At 45.6% G+C, this 15,831-nt stretch overlaps 1 protein-coding gene across 1 annotated transcript in view; it reads left to right on the top strand.

Annotated features, from left to right (window-relative positions):
* The first annotated feature begins 3,513 nt into the window (after nt 1-3,513).
* The window catches only part of HIC2 (HIC ZBTB transcriptional repressor 2), a 77,168-nt gene continuing 64,850 nt past the window's right edge, over nt 3,514-15,831 (top strand). Inside the window, exon 1 of the mRNA XM_074921516.1 lies at nt 3,514-3,620. The gene's annotated coding sequence lies outside the window, so the exon portion shown is untranslated. The remainder of the gene's footprint in view (nt 3,621-15,831) is intronic.

Raw genomic sequence — 15,831 nt, forward strand, 5'->3', positions numbered from 1 at the left:
GTAAGGGCACATGGCCACCCTTTGGTCGTTATTCTATTTACTTTCTGCAATGGCATTTTCTTTGCTCAGATTACTTCATTCCTCACGCAGTGCACTGGCTTGCCACTACAACAATTCTACTCGTGTCCTCTTCCTGTTTTATGATGAGTAAAAGCTTGCTATTAGCACCATTACAAACGGCTCAAGCCGCTTCTGAACCCATCAGTTGGTTGCAAATGACAAAAACCAAACCGAAGCCCTGAAATTCCTCTGGGTTTCAGCCACTGACTTGATTTGAGTCGAAGTATTTTGCAAACAATAACTTATTGGGGGAGGGGGTGGTGTGTGAATACTATTATTTAAACTTTTCTGCCTGAAAGCAGCATTACAGAGCTATTTGTGAACCCATACTAAGGGCTAACATACAAGGATGGTGTGAAATCGGCTTGTTCTTTGGATTCTGCTCTGAATTCTTTGTATCCTGTTAGGAAAAAAAATCTGCTCATCATAGCTACCTTGGATGCGTTGTATTCAACATATTCGTCAACACACCGAGGAGGAAGTTGAAGCTTTCTTTTGTGTCTGCAGAGCACTCAGCACAATCCACTGCTGCTGTCCTGACTGCTCTTTCCAAAATAAATGTTAAAAAAACCACAGTCAAACAAAATTTGAAAACAAAGTTAATCACAAGTATCTGGCTGGAAATAGAGGAGCCTCTTTCTTCAATGAAAAGCATCCTTCAGAATATGGTCATTGTGCCACAGTGTCTGTAACCAGAGTGCCACCATTACCCTTCTAGCCCGGTCTTTCACCTGTGAATGCTGTTCTCTGCACCTGAGTAACACGTTTGCTTTTCACGTACACAGGCACATGTTTCACCCAGTGCCAGTGGGTGTGATTTCTTGGAACTTGAGGGTGTACCCTCTGTTTGGATGGCAAGTTCCCTGGCTGTGGTTGCTTGCAGACATTATAGGTATCATGGTATCTGCTCTGCATGCCTGTAGATGTTTTCCAGGTAGGTGTGGTCATACTTCTACTTGGCTCATCAGATTCTCCACAGATGTCCATGGTTCTAGTGACAGCACCAGCACTAGCTTTCTCATTAATTCTTTTTCAACCTTATAATTATCACGTCTATATGAAGCTGAATGCAGTGCTGCATCCTACCGTATCATTTCTAGGTGCCAGACACCTAATTTCTATCTTTTTTGTCTCCTCTCCACTGAGAATGTGTCTCTCTCTCCACTTCCTTGGATGCTTGGAATTGATGGTCCCCAAACGTATAGAATATTAAAATACAAGTAAAGCTTTTTCCAGACTAAATCTTGTGGTCGCATTTTAGGATGTTTCTCCCCTTCTCGCCAACCTTCTTCACTCCCTTCACTCTCAAAAGTTATCCCCCGCCTCGTAAAGTTGGCAGACAGACTGAAATGCTTGTGCCTCAAGCCATTCCTGTGCAAAGCCTGGCACCTTTGTTCAAATGTCTGATAAAAGTGGGTTTCAACTAAGATGTTGGTCTGTCAATTGGCAGGGGCACACAGACCATTATGCTGACTGTTTCTGGAGCGGTAAGCTTCAGCAGAAGGAAGGAAGATTGAGGGCAGGCGGTGGCATTGTTGAGGTCTTGAGATGCCACACAGAGATTCACAGAAGTGGGTCTTTCTAAACCCAAATGTTTAAACTTGCCTGAAATAACTCCATGATGCATTTTCTCCATTTAGATAACACAGCACAAGGTCTTCTGTGTATTTGCCTACCAATTCCTCTGGGCACAGCATGAAGCAAATGGCTACCTACACCTCCCTGGCTATTTGCAAGGCCACTTACCTTTAAAATACAGCTAAGAGCAGCACCACCAATCTTAAATTAACTTTCCCGGTGGGGGAAGAGTCTTGAACTGATCCTTATCTACTTCACTGGGTCTTGTGCTGACAGTTAGGTTTGCTGTTCTCACCACTGTTAAAGTGTTCTGCTCTTTATTGGGTGTACTGTGAACAAACCACCAGTCCAGACCTTTCTGATACGGCTGTTGTGATTTGCCTTATCTTTATTTGCTCCTCAAGCCACTTTGGTAGGGCTGAAGAAACCATCTCCTGCAAAAACTTTGAACTCTGGATGAGCAACTAGAAAATATCTTTATTATGGGGGAAGGAGAGCTTAGGCTGCAGCTGGGGTCCAGCTGAAGTGCATGCAAACTGCGGGGATCTGCACAGGAAGTGGCTGAGAGAGTCGCTGGCATTGAGGCTGTTAGAGAATTCTTAGAGATGTGTTAAATGGTAGGCTCAGCTTCACTAATGAATCACCTTGCTCAGGCTACAGAGAAGTTTGGTTATGGGTGGCTGTGAGGGCACAGAAGAAAAGAAAATACCATCTCACACTTGCAGCTAATATGATGATTCCTACATGGGACAGTGGAAGAACTCCTGTGCATGATTAGAATAAAAAATGTTTATATGCATTGCTCCTGTTATTACAGATTAATTAGCTACTGAAGGGGGAAAGTGCTACAAAGGTATAATTCAGATTTCTTCACAATTGTACTTTGTGGCAATGGTCAGTAAAATGCAGATGATATCAGTTCACTTAACACTTTACAAAATAATAGCTTGAGCTTGCAGGCTGTGCACATGCTTAGTGTAAGCACCTGAATAGCCCCTGCTTGCTCAGTGTGATTACTGATGTGCTTAAAGTTAAGCACGCATGAAAGTCTTTGCAGGATCAGGGATGCAAAACACAAATAACTTTTCCCCTCGATACGCTTCCAATAGGTAAATAACTAAAAAAAATTGCACAAAACAAAACTTCAGATTTCTACGGATTCTATGGGTGCAAAGGCCATGTCTTCATCTGTGTCTTGGATGGTGCAAAATGCACTGTCAGTCCTTAGCAAATAGACAGGAGTGATAAAAAGCTAATATGCAAATTGCGTTATACACGAGGATGTTTTCTTAATTAGTGTATAAAGCTCATTTCAGATTCCAATGCATGTACAAACTATCATCTATATAATTTCTCTTAACACACACTTGAGACCTCATCAGTGATGGGAGAAATAACCTTAACAAATGCCTTTTTCATTGCTCAAAACCTGGGAGGGAGCAGCAGTATTTGGGTCACGGGGAGGCAGTGGTCGGGCTCCGGGCTGGGTTTCGGGGTGTGGGTGGCAGGGAAGGGGGGGCGGCTCCGAGTGGGGGAAGCCCTGGTCCCTCGGTGGGAATTACCCAGCTCCCCGTCCCTCTCCCAGCCCCGCCGCGGCAACATTTATTGCAAAAGCAGGAAATTGCTTATTACTAAACTAGCTGGCAAGGGAGCGGGAGCCGATGCTGTTCCACACTGGCACAGCACTTGCTTAGCTGCTGCTCTCCCTGCCTCTCCTTGTTCCGCTCTTTCTTCTTCTTCTTCCCCCTCTTTCTCTCCTCTCTCCCTCTCTCTCTCCTCTTCTTTTTTTCATTTTGGCTTCTATTCAAATGTGGGTCAGGGGTGAGCGGCTCCCAACGTCACAAGCTTGCAAGATGGCGCTGGGAGGAAGGCTGTGAGATGAGGAACAGGCTGGTATAAACCGAGAGGACAGGAGAGGGAGAGGAGGAGGAGGAGGAGAGGGGAAGGGGAAGAAAAGCTGCTGCTCCAGATGCAATAAGAAGGTAACGCGGAGCGGGGCGCGGGCGCGGGCGGGGGCGCGGGGCCGCGCGTCCCGCTCGGGCGGCCGGGCGGGCGCTGCCGGGCTCCGCGGTGCAGCCCAGCCCCGCTCCCCCGCTCTTTATTTGCAGCCCCGGGGATTTGCCCATCTGCACGGGTCCGCTCGGGAGAGTCGCCGGGGTGGCGGGGGTGTCCCCTTGTTCCCTGCCCTGCAGCAGCCGTGCCCGGCACCAGTGGTAGTTCCATTGAAAAAAAAAAAAAAACAAAAAAAACCCAGCTCAATTTCTTTTCCCCTTGCCCCCCTCCCTCCGTGCCCCGGGCCCCCTCCCCTCGCTCGCCCGGCGCGCTGCCCCGTTGCTTGCGGGGCCGGGGCGTGCACAGGGTGTATTCGCCACCGTGCCTGTCTGGGGATTGCAAATGTTGGCGATTTGGTTGAAGCGGCTGGAAACTTTCCCCCTCCTCCCGTGCCATTTGTGTGTGTGTGTGCGCACGGGTGTGCGCTGCCCCTTCCCCGGCGGCGGTGGGATCGGGGCGGGGGGCCGCAGCTGCTGCCCGCCGGGGCCGGCCGGCGTGGGGGTGACCGGCGGGGCGGGCAGGCAGCCCCGGAGCAGCAGCCGGCTCCCCATCCCCACTCGCCCCTTGCAACCGAACCGTATTTTTTTTGTATTTCCCCCCACCCCCACCCCCCGCGAAAGGAGGGAGCGGAGCGTCGGGGTGCCGGGGGGCGTGTTTGTGCCGGGGATCCGGCCGCATTGTGGAGGAGAGGGCAGGGAAGGGGCTCCCGGGACTCGCATCGCCTCCTTTCCCCCCCGCAGTCCGTCCGCGGGGCCGCAAGGCGACGAGCCAGGCCGGCATCCCCCGGCCCCAGCGCCGGCCCCTGCCCCACCGAGCACCCCCTGCCCTACCGGGACCGCGGTGAACTTTTGCCCTGGCTCCCCCCTTCCCCGCCGCCCCCCTCGCCCGCTCGGGATCGCGGAGGGAAGGACCCGCCGGCTCCGCTCGCTCTTGCCCGTGGCTGCGGGTCTCTGGCTTTTGTTACGGCACCGTCTCGGACGCAATGGACGGAGCGCAGGATCGCGCACCCTCCCGCGGCCGGGGGCTCGCAGGACCCTGCCCGCCCGGCTTTGTGCCCCCGGAGGAAATGCGCGCTTCCCCGGCCCCGCCAGCCCGGCGCAGAGCTGTCCACCCAGTTTGGGGGGCGGGGGGGAATAAATTAAACTGTACGCCCGGGCTGGCAATATCGTTGCCGAGGCGCGGAACATTGTCATTCAGGGAGTCGGGAGGGCTGGTCGCTGCCCGGTCCCGGGCGAGCGGCGCCGCGGAGCCGGGCCGGGCTCCACATCCCCCGGCGCACCGGTGCCGCTGGCAGCTCGGCGGCGGGGGGAGCCGGGCGGGTTTTGTTGTTGTTGTTTTGCTGCTTGCATTTAAAAGCAAAGCCAAGCCGGCGGGGGGAGGGGGGGTGGGGGGAGGCTGCGTGCGCGGCCCCCTGCGTGGTGCGCGGCCCCTTGCGCGGTGCGCGGAGCCCCGCGGGCTCGCAGGGCGGCCGCGGTGCCCGCAGCGCCCAGCCTGCTCCCTGCCCGCTCCGGCCCCTTTGTATGGGGCGGGAGAAGTCAATTATTGACTTCTGCTTGGAGCGGTCCCAGGTGGAAGTGGGCACCGCGGCTCCCGGCGCGCCCCCCGCGCTCCCCGTTATCGCGGCCGCCAGCCGCGCTCCTCCCGGGGCCGCCGGCCACCGCGCCCGGGCCCGCCGCCGGGGGGACGCGTATTTACACGCGGGGATTCGGTGACTCGAAACTTTCTGCCTCGAAACCCGCAGCCGTGGAAAACTCGGGATGCCTCGGCGCTTGGAGAGGCGGGTAACTTCGCGTTCAGGAGCTGCGAGTGGGGCGGGTGTATACCTTTACATCAAATTAATGAATTATATATGGAACTAAGTGTTTTAGCAGACGGTTACCGAAATCACCCCGCGTGTTATTTAGCTGTTAGAATAAATCCGAGAGAGCAGCCAGTTAAGAGCATCACAATTCCATTCTGCTAATAAACTGTCCTTTGACCAAAACTGGTTTAAATTTATTGCGGAATGCTGTTTATATTTGAATGGCTCCCATGTTTTTCCACAAATTAAAGGGGAAAACAATATGCAATAGTCACTTTCATTGGAAAATGTCAGAACTATGAGCAGATGTTTGCTGTGCTTGATAAATACAGTGTATAAACAACTAGTATTTCAAGATGACTTATTACTATTTTTTATGACTCAGAACTATTGTATATACTAGAGCAGCTCTGGAGAGAAAGCTGTAAATGACTCCTTCGGATTTCACAGCAAATCTACATGGAGAAAATGACATATGGAAAGAAAATTGACTTATTTCCACAACTGCAAGTGGCCTCCTTTTTGCGCCTTTTCATTAGCAATCTAATTCTAAAAGCATTAGGAGCAATTATTTGCAGTGGTGCCTGACATTCTAGGTCTAATTATTTAAATCAGTTTAACTTTTGATGGTTGACCCATTAGGTCAAATCTGTGTGCCCTTTGTTATATTTATTAAAAAAAAAAAAGAAAAAGGAGGGGAGGGGGGGTCTTCAAACTTGCCACCTGCTACTGACATATCATTTTAGCTCTGGAGGAGATCAGCATTAAGAATAAGCAACCTCTTACATTTGTTACTTTCCATTCTAACACGGGTAAGGAAACCCCGCATAAGCGCCCTGTTCTTTTGCGTCTAAAATCCATTGCTTAATCACAGCAGACTTGTGTGGCCGCAGGGGTGTGAGCAGGAGGAATGGGAGAATCCGAGGATATAGCAGGTTTTTCTTATGTCATGCTTCCTAATCTACGTGAAATGCAGACGAGATGCACATACATAAAAGGGATGTTTTTTCAGTGTTTGGGGGAAAAGCTTCTTCCAAGGATCTGCGAGAGCTCTAAATCTTTAATGCATAAAGAAATAGCTCACGTTTGTATTCATATACGTTGCAGAGCAGAATGACTTATGGATGTGTAGATAGTAATAAGTATCGCAAGACGCTTGAAGCACTTGGTATCACGTGATAGGCTGTAGTGTCAGTGCTGAATTGTTTGGCAGAAGCCAACGTGTGACAAGGGGTGGGGGGAGAGAGAAAGAGAGAAAGAGAAGGTGAGAGGCCTTATTCCAGGAGGGTACATGTTCAATTTATTTTGATCAGTCGTTGAAAACAACTAGAACACAACCTAATGCTAATCAGTTTGGCTGTGTAATGGATTGAAACTCCCTAAAACAGCCACCACAGCCCAAAATTGGTGGACACAGCATGAAATTTGAAGTTGTGAACAGCAGATCTTGCAATAAGAGTTCTCATTTTTCTAGCACCTTTACAGCCCATAGTAATTAAGAACTGTCAAACATAAACTGTATGTTGTGCATTCCTTTGACCTTGTATAGAAAATAGTATGTGCCTGTTCTTTGAGCTTCTGCTACCTTCTTTGATGATAGATGCAGGGAAATAGGATAATGTTTGAAAACTGAGGCGCATTTGCCTTCGTATCAGAAGTCCTGTTTGTGCTGACCGCAGCATTTAACCCTCATCCAGTCTGATGAACATATCGTTTGCTTGATAGGTAGTGGTATTGGTATGACAAGGTTGTCATGTTTTCTCTACAGAAAACCAAGTTTCCCATCCCCATGCCAAATCTGACTGATGAAGTGTATGAACAAAATTGCAGTTTTTGACAACATCCAGGGAAGAATGTTGCCACAAAGCGGCATTTCAGTGCAGCAGCAAATGTGGTCTTGGAGTGGGAGAAAGCAGAATCACATTTGTGACATGGCCATTATATTGGCTGTATTGTGACAGGGAAAGCTCAATGGGAAGAGGGACCATTTCAGCATCAGCAGACATGCCTACCCTGCTGGGCTTGGAGAAAAATTAACAGGGCTCAGCTGTGGGATTGCAACAGCAGTGTCGACCCAACCATAAGCAGAAGAATATCTTTTAAAAAATAGAGATGACTTCTCCTTTGGTTTGGTGTGGAATGAACACCAGTGATTAAACCACTAGGGCTGCTTAAATTGGTTTTTGTCTTGCTGTAGTATTGGGAACAAGGACAATGCATTGCAATAGAGATTTCACTCTGCTGTGCAGTAGCTCATTGGCAAAGCAACTGCATTGGTTTGTTTAGGTCTTTTTTTAATCAGCGGTGACAGTGTGCTTACTTCTCTCAAAGACAGCAGAAACAATGTAAAAAAAAAAAAAAAGTGTTCCTGAGAGTTGTATTTTCTTGTTCAGTTAGCATCTCCAGGTTCCAACAGGATGCCAATTTTAAACTGGGTTTCTTTCCTTGAAGTGTACGGGTATTACAAGCTAGCTGTCCAAACTTGCAAGTTACTCACGCTTCTTGTTTGTAATTCCTGGAAAGAAAATTCACCCTCCAGTGCTGGCTCCCACAAAACAAGGAAGAAATGAAACAGTGAGGTCAATCCTGGATTTTAAGCTGATATAAAATGATTGTTACAATAGCTGTAAGGAGGAGACTACAACACTGCAATAGCTGTACCTGCTGTAAGTGACAGGTGGGAGAAATTTTGTTCTTTTTCATCTGTGTTTGGATGACGGCCCAGTGCTGGCCACAAACTGCAATCCAGGATTAATCCTCACATAGTGTTTTCTTTCTGTATATCAGATTTCTCATTTTGTTAATAAGCACAGCCTAGCATGCACTTCAAGTCAGCTGTTCTGGAGTGGAAGCAACAGGGTTTTGCATTATTGAAATGACGGCTCTCATGCTTTCCTAGAGCCCGTATTGTTTGACCAGGGCAGGGCGGAAGGTGATCCTTGTAATCACAAATCCTAAACAAGGATTCTAGTTACTGATTTTACTTAATGAAAAGGGGTGGGGAATCTAGTTTATCCAGGATTACATATGTACTATATCACATTTTCTGATGTGCACACTGTGGATTTGAAGGGGCTGAAGAGTCATCTTTTAAACTGAAAACCTCAAGCATATGTTCAGAGATGGACCTATTGTGGGAAACTTCCTTCAGCACTGGCTCTCTTGCTAATGCAGAAAGGACAAAACCGCTCATCTCTCCTGCAGAAAGTGTCAGAAGACACGTGCACTGACAGCTAAGCTGGGAGAGGAAGGGTCCTTGTCTTCAGCTGGCAATAAGAAGTGTTCAGAGAAGTGCAGGGAATTTCCTGCTCAAAACTGTCATCAGGGGCTGCTCTCCCAATAAAAATGGCCCTGAAGACAGGGAGTGCTTCTTGCTTCTGTTGCTAAATGTTCTGAGAGATCTATGCAGGAGCTAGGAACGACTCCCTCTTGTTTCTGCAGCTTTAGATACTGGATGGGAAAACTTGCCAATGTTGTCCTCACCCAGGTTCTGGATGGGAGGTGGAAGGCATTTCATGTCAGTGTGCTGGCCCGAGGCATTCGCTGGCCTTCAGTCTCTTGGGTAAAGGAAGAGGGGGTAGCTTTCAATAATATATCAGTTTGCCCTATCCACTCCCTTCCCCCACTGAACCAAACACTATGCAAGATAAAATTGTCTTCAAATCAGTCTTTTGCCGTGAGTTTTAAAAGAGATACATGACGGACTGACTGGGGGAAGAGGCCTCATATGGTAAACAACCTTACTCTGCTCTTCATGCTGGGTTAGTCCCATTCATTCCTGGACTGGTTTAAGATGACAGAGGTGTACAGCAGATTCCTTCCCCTAAATGTGTGTTCATTTCCCGTTGTATAAAGAACCATTCGGTTTTCCAGGAGTCACATAAAGGCACTGCCATGTAGGACTCCACTTACTCTATTTCTCTCTGCTGTCAAGATGCCACCAGCCAGTTTGACAGTTTGGAAATCTTTTCTCTTGTCCGATAAAGAACAGAATAGAGTAATTTACATTGCCAATTTTAACTGAGAATTAAAATCAGCTGACAAGAAACCTTATTTTAAGGCTTGCTTGTTTGTCTACATGTTAGTTACTCTCCAGTGGAAAGACTGGATCTCATTGGTTTGTACCTATAGTTCACACAACTAAAAATAACTTTAAAGTAAATTTGGTATTACTTTCTGTTAAGCAGGAGGACAGGGTTTAACACATTCAAGCCATTATTTAACATGCGAATCAGAAACTATTTACTATGCTATTGTTTCTGAGACATGTATCAAGCAACTTCTTACATAACATTAAATTAAATGAAATGCTAAACCTGAGTATTTTGAAGTGTTGAATACAAATATTTGCAAAATATTTTCTTATCAAAATACTTTCTGACAACCTCCTATGTGACTTATCAGTGATTCTTATTCAGATCTATTTTAAATGCAAAGCAAACGAAAAGTTCTTCAAGCAAAAGGAAATTGATTATTTTCTGATTATGCTGCTCTTTTATGAGTTTAGAACTAGCACATATTAGTCTCTAACACCTAGTTTTAATTTGGAAGGAAGTAAGCTTTCCTGCCCTCCTGCCCCTCCTCAAATCTCAATTGCTTTCTCCAGTCTGAAAGAACTAGTTATTGAACTAAAACTGAAAAAAACATCCTCTCTGTCCCTTTACAAGAGGCTCCTGATGCGAAAGGTTAGTTAACTGCCCAGGATTGGATGAAACAATAAAGTAGTGGCTTTCTCTGTTTAGGGATTGACTTTCCTCAGAACTTCACTAGCAAGCACATACAATTGCAGACTGACTTTTTTTTTTTTTAAAAAAAAACAAAAACAAAAAACCACCAAAAAACCCCCAACTATTTAAAAGAAGGTTTGAAATGATGCGGTGTATAGTGAGGCTTGAACTTGTGCTGGTTTTATTTAATGTTGCTTCCCCTGCTCCTGGAAGGGTGAGGTGCTTTGTTATTCCTAGTTTCTGTTTATCCTTATAAAGTATTCAGAATGGTCCTCATGTGGAACTTTTTGAATCAAACTTCTCAAGTCCTTGAAAAAGGCTCTTTGTTCATTTTCTAGGCAGTTCAAATGCTCTTTGATAATGTGATATTAGTGACATGATTATGCCCAGTCCTCAAAGAAAAATGAGGATGTTCTTCTAGGCAGGAAAAATACCTACCAAAGTTGTAGATGGCAGAGAATCCACTAAAAGATATAAATGTGCGTGCACATCTATGAAGTGTACATAGCCAGAACTGTAGTACCAAAATGCTCAATAAAAGTACTAATGGCATGAGAGTGAGACTTGTACTTCTTCAGATGTCAGCAGGTTGATGTTTGGCTGAGCCTGGTTTAAAAGTAATATCACTTAGGACTCCAAAAGTTTTACCCAGAAAACTTGGTCATAAGTACTTACTGTTATGAATTTGTGGAGTGATTGAATGTATGCATGCATTTAATTCTTCTGAGTGAGCTTCTGGTCTAGGGAACTCTGGGTTCAGTTTCTATCACTGATTTAAATTTTCCATGCTATGGTCATGAAGGAAATTAAGCAACTTAAGTATTCTTCATCTTTAAAGTATGGAGAATACAATGTCCTTGGTTTGTCTTGTATATTTATCTTATAAATGCTCATCATATTTAAAAGTTTGCACAACGAGACCCTGACCTTAGCAAGGGACTGTAAATGCTGTCATCATACACATAATTCCAATAAAACTTCAAAATGGTAAAGTTGCCAAAGGACTAATGTTTCAGTATTATGCAAAACCCATGGTGGGGGAGGAAGAATAGGGAAGATGGCTCTCCAGTCCTTCAGGAATGCTACATTTCTTAGTCTCCACTGCACTTTATCAAACAAGGCTTTCAAAATTGTAGTGAAAATTGAAACATGCCAGCTATAAAAATTATTCACTTTTTGCTACACCATTGAAAATATTAACGAGACTGTATGCCCCTGCAGTGAACACTGGGGTTTTTTGGAAGGTCTGTTTTGCACTGCCAGTCTCTTCCTGGGAATAAATAAATGCCTCTAAATAACCCCTTTCAGGATGCGCAGAGCAGCAGCTTGTATTTTTTTGTCTTTCCTCCCGGCTTGCATGGTGCAGTGCCAGCGTACTGCGTGACGCAACAGTCTTGGAAATTCTTGGAAAAGCACTTCCGTTTGCTCTAGGTAAAAATTGTGTTGGCAGCAAAACTGACTCTGCTGTTCATAAGCTGGCAGCATTCTTAAGTGAACTCCAAGAAAAGCAGTTTAATGTATGCGGTTCTGCATATCCATCCAAGATGCAGAGGTGTTTGAGACTGTTGGCCTGTTATTATGGGTGGTGCCTCTGGAGAAGGAATGTCTTGAGTATTTCCCCAAGTGTGGACCTCTTTTTAGTAGTTGTAGTCAGTTGCTTATCCCAGTCATGCTGGGTCTCCCAGTTTCTGGTTGCTACTTTTAAGTGATGGGTTTAATTGCCATAGTGATATTCCTTAGTTCCTGAGTGAGGGGAAAAGTGACCTGAGTGGGGAGAGAGGGCTGTAAGCCATTATGTTCATTCTGACAATCTCTGTGTTGGTGGCTAAATCAAAGAGTTGAGTATGAGAATTTGTTTGCCACTGATTTGTTGTTTGATTCTGGAAAAATCATTGAATCTGTCTGTATCTCTCTATCTCTACCTGTGTAAGGGCATGACATTTTGAAGATGGGCTGAATTTCCATTAGCATTTATTCAACAGTAAATAACAGTAGTACCCGCTATTGTCTAATATTTCACCCTGTTAATTGTGCAAGAGGATTTCAAGCTGAATGCTGTGCTAATAATTCAGTGTTTTGTAAGTGGAACCAAATGCAGAGAAAGCTAGTACATTTGATAGTGCTGTAGTACTGGGAATCATGCTGTTATTTAAAAGCTGCATGGAGGTATAACTAACAACAGAGTATAGTCATGGAAGGAAAATATATTTTAAGGGTCCTGCTGGAACAGTGGTCACTGGAGTATGGAATTAAAATACTTGCCTATCCAGCAAAGAGATCCTTTCCACCCAAGGGTCTCAAAATGCTTTAATAATTAGTAATCTGTGACAGCTGTGTCTCTGGTATCTTCATGTAACCTTTTTTGAGATGTTTATATGACTTTCTGAAAGCTGCACAAGGGTTCTTCCCTAACACAACAGAAGCCATGGCTGTAGCTAGAAAAACCTGCTTTCACTCCCAGTAGACGCAAATGACTGATTAAGCACCCCAGTTTCTCTCTTTCACTTGTAATAAATATTCAAAATGTCCCTCTCCCTTCCAAATATTGAGAGTTCATATGAAATGGGACCTGGGCTACATGACGCCAGCTGTACTGTTTCAAAAGACTTATCAGTAATTTTCTACCTAGTACCCAGAGCATCTAATACCATATGCCAGAGGCTTGGGATGTTCCCCGTCCATGAACTGGTTGGACAAGAAAGGGGGAAAGGAGTCCAGGTGAGTCCAAGCAAGTTTCCATGTGCATCTGCTCTGCCATTATTCAGAACATTTGCCTATTTGTGCTCGCTTCCTCTGCGGGTACACATGGACCCACGCTACCTCTGTGTTTGTCTAAAACAGCTTGGGTTGTACCCTCACCAAAAAGCTAAAAAAAACCCGACCCCAAAGCACACCCCCCCCAAACCTTATTGGAGCAAAAGCAAAGCACATCCCCTTTTGAGGTGGAGGGGAAGCTGCTTCATTACAATGGCTTTGACCATCAAAAGTGGCGAGTGGGAGGGTATCTGACAGCGTTAGCTCTGTAGATTGACTGGCTGGGGTCACGTTTTTGTAAGTGAGAAGGTAGCAGCTGTCCTTTGTGGCATGCAGGACGCAGCATTTCAGGGGAACTTGCAGATTTTTTTCCCGTAAGAACTGCTCCATGCTGTGCCATGCTGCTGTTCCACCCCTCCCTCTTCTACTTTGAGGGGAGGGAAGCGGCTGGGTGCCCATCAGGAATGCTTGCACTGGCATGGGGAAAGCAAGTCTGCCTCTACTAAACTTACTAGAGACTAATCAGTCAAGTTTGTTGCCTTAATTTTGTTTTCAGATCCTGGTTTTTCAATCTTCAGGAAAGAAAGGATGGCAGCATCTCAAGGGAAGTCAGTGTAATGTCAGGGTGTGGGGTTTCCATAATTCAGTGCCTGTCTTAGTATTTTTCAATAAAATGCTTGAAATTAAAGAAGTGGAGAGGTAGTATGAACATGGTGGTTTTGCAATAAAATAAAAAAATGAACAGTGCAAACTGGTTGTTGGTCACATCACAGTCTTCAGAGGAAACTGTCTCTAATAGATGTCATTGTAAGGGTAATGCTACACTTGGCACCAAAAATTAGATTTAATGCCATAAATGGAGATAAAGCACATTGCAGCTGACAATATACTTCCAGACCGTGTCCCTGGCTAAAGAGTTTGCAATGCAAGGCACAAATAGGTGCAGTATAGATAACTGACTGGGGGGGGGTCAGATTCTGCAAATGCTTACTCAGGCACTTTGCTTGAACTCAGCGTGACTGCTGGAGTAAGAGCTTGCACAATCCAGCCTCAGGAGTGGGGCTGGAGCCTTATAGCTAGCTGTTGGGTAAAACAGAACTGCTTGGGGGTTTTATTTATTTTTCAAGTGCTTGGTGAGGCAGGCTTTAAGTAAATGCCCGCTTCCGACCCTGACTTGCATGCCTGTTTATTTGCTGTAATCACCTGTAACCTGGAATTGCAAAACTCCTGTGGATATACCAGTGATGCCTTTGTAAAGTTTTCCTAGCAAAAATTCAACTGGATTTTAAAAGCACATGCTTCTTTCAAAAGCTAAGCTATGAAGTTCAGTCCTGCCGTCCTGGTGGGCTGAGAACATTTTGAAAAAGGTCAGAGGGCCACATTGAATGCTACGGGTCCAATTTCCCAGGCTGATTTGTTGCCTAAGCTCTTTGAAGGGAGCGGAGCACCTGCACATCCCCTTCTGGGGATTCCCTTAAAATGTGGGGAAGCCTCCAACAGGTGTGTGGAGCTGGCATGGCCTCGGCCCAAAGTGGGGAGAGGTGTGGCTGGGATGCGTCTGAACCTGCACTTGGGCTGCAGCAGGGAATCAAAGAGGCTGTAAGTGGTAGCTGTTCTCAGCTCCTCTCATTCCCCTGAGCGCAGGGGAGGGATGCTAACCTTCGCCAGGCAGAGTTCAGTAAGCTGTTTTCCACTTTTCTGCAGCCTATTAGGAAGTAGGCAGTGGGCAAGTGAGTTGCAGCTGCTTTTCCCCCCCTCTGAGAGGGAGCGGGTTGGCTGCCAGGGCAGATGCTGACTAATTGTATCAGGAAAGAAGTGGGAGGCGATAGAGCTGATTCAGATCCCTGGTTTAAAAATCGTGAGCCTGGCTGAGTGGATGCCTGATTAATGTATTTTCTTCTCAGATTCATTTGCTTTGAGGTCACAGGTCAGAGGCTCAGGAGAAAACAGGCAAGACATTACGAGTCTTGCTGGATATGTCACACGCTCACTGCCCAGGTGCTCTCCATGTAAAAAGGCTTTGACAAAGTGAAGTCCCAGATAGACTGTGGTACTACAGTGTCAGAGAAGGCTCTGTCTGGGATGTCTGATAGGCTAGGGCTTTGAATCTTTCTTAGGAGGCAGTTCGCTGGCTGGCATAAAAAAGTTATTCCTTCTGATGAGTCACTGAATTTTCTTCATAAGATGCTTTGTTTTTAAAACTTAATGTTTAAGGGATAGACAAAGCATTTCTTTTGCTTTCACTGAAAAGAGTGTAAGCACTTCATCTGAGTAGGAAAGAAAAGGACAATTATTCATATGAAATCGGTCTCTACAGTGAATGAGTGAACAAAAATGTCCAACTGGAAGAGTACATCAGTTCTGAGGGCAACAGACTTTTAAAGTCTGTTCATCCCCAAAAGTCTGAAAGAAGAATGTTTTCTCCCTCCTGCCTCTTGTTAGAGGATTTGACAGAAAGAAATCTACCTCCTTCCCAATCTAGTTTTTAGAATGTATTTGCTCTTTAAGAACAAGTCAGCACAGTAATCCTGTTTCATGTTAACTGCTATGAAATACAGTGTTAACTTTTTAGGCCTATAGTGGCAGGAAATGGGATTTAAGATTTTTTTTTCTTGAGCACAGAAGAGTTTAGGAGCAGGATTTAAAAGAAAAAATCCTTACAATCCTCTCTCTGAGTCTGTTTCCATAAAGTAATCTTTCAATTCATCTCATTTGCCTATTATGCAATTTGGTGTATGATTTTAACCATGATAATCTCTAAATAGAAGTTGACACTTCAGATACCTGTGCTGGCTTCAACTCTTAGTCCATAGTGTCTGCTTATTTCGATTTTTATGCCTTGGTTGTCTAACCTGATGG

The sequence above is a fragment of the Athene noctua genome, chromosome 17 (assembly GCF_965140245.1).
Source record: "Athene noctua chromosome 17, bAthNoc1.hap1.1, whole genome shotgun sequence".
NCBI lineage: Eukaryota > Metazoa > Chordata > Aves > Strigiformes > Strigidae > Athene > Athene noctua.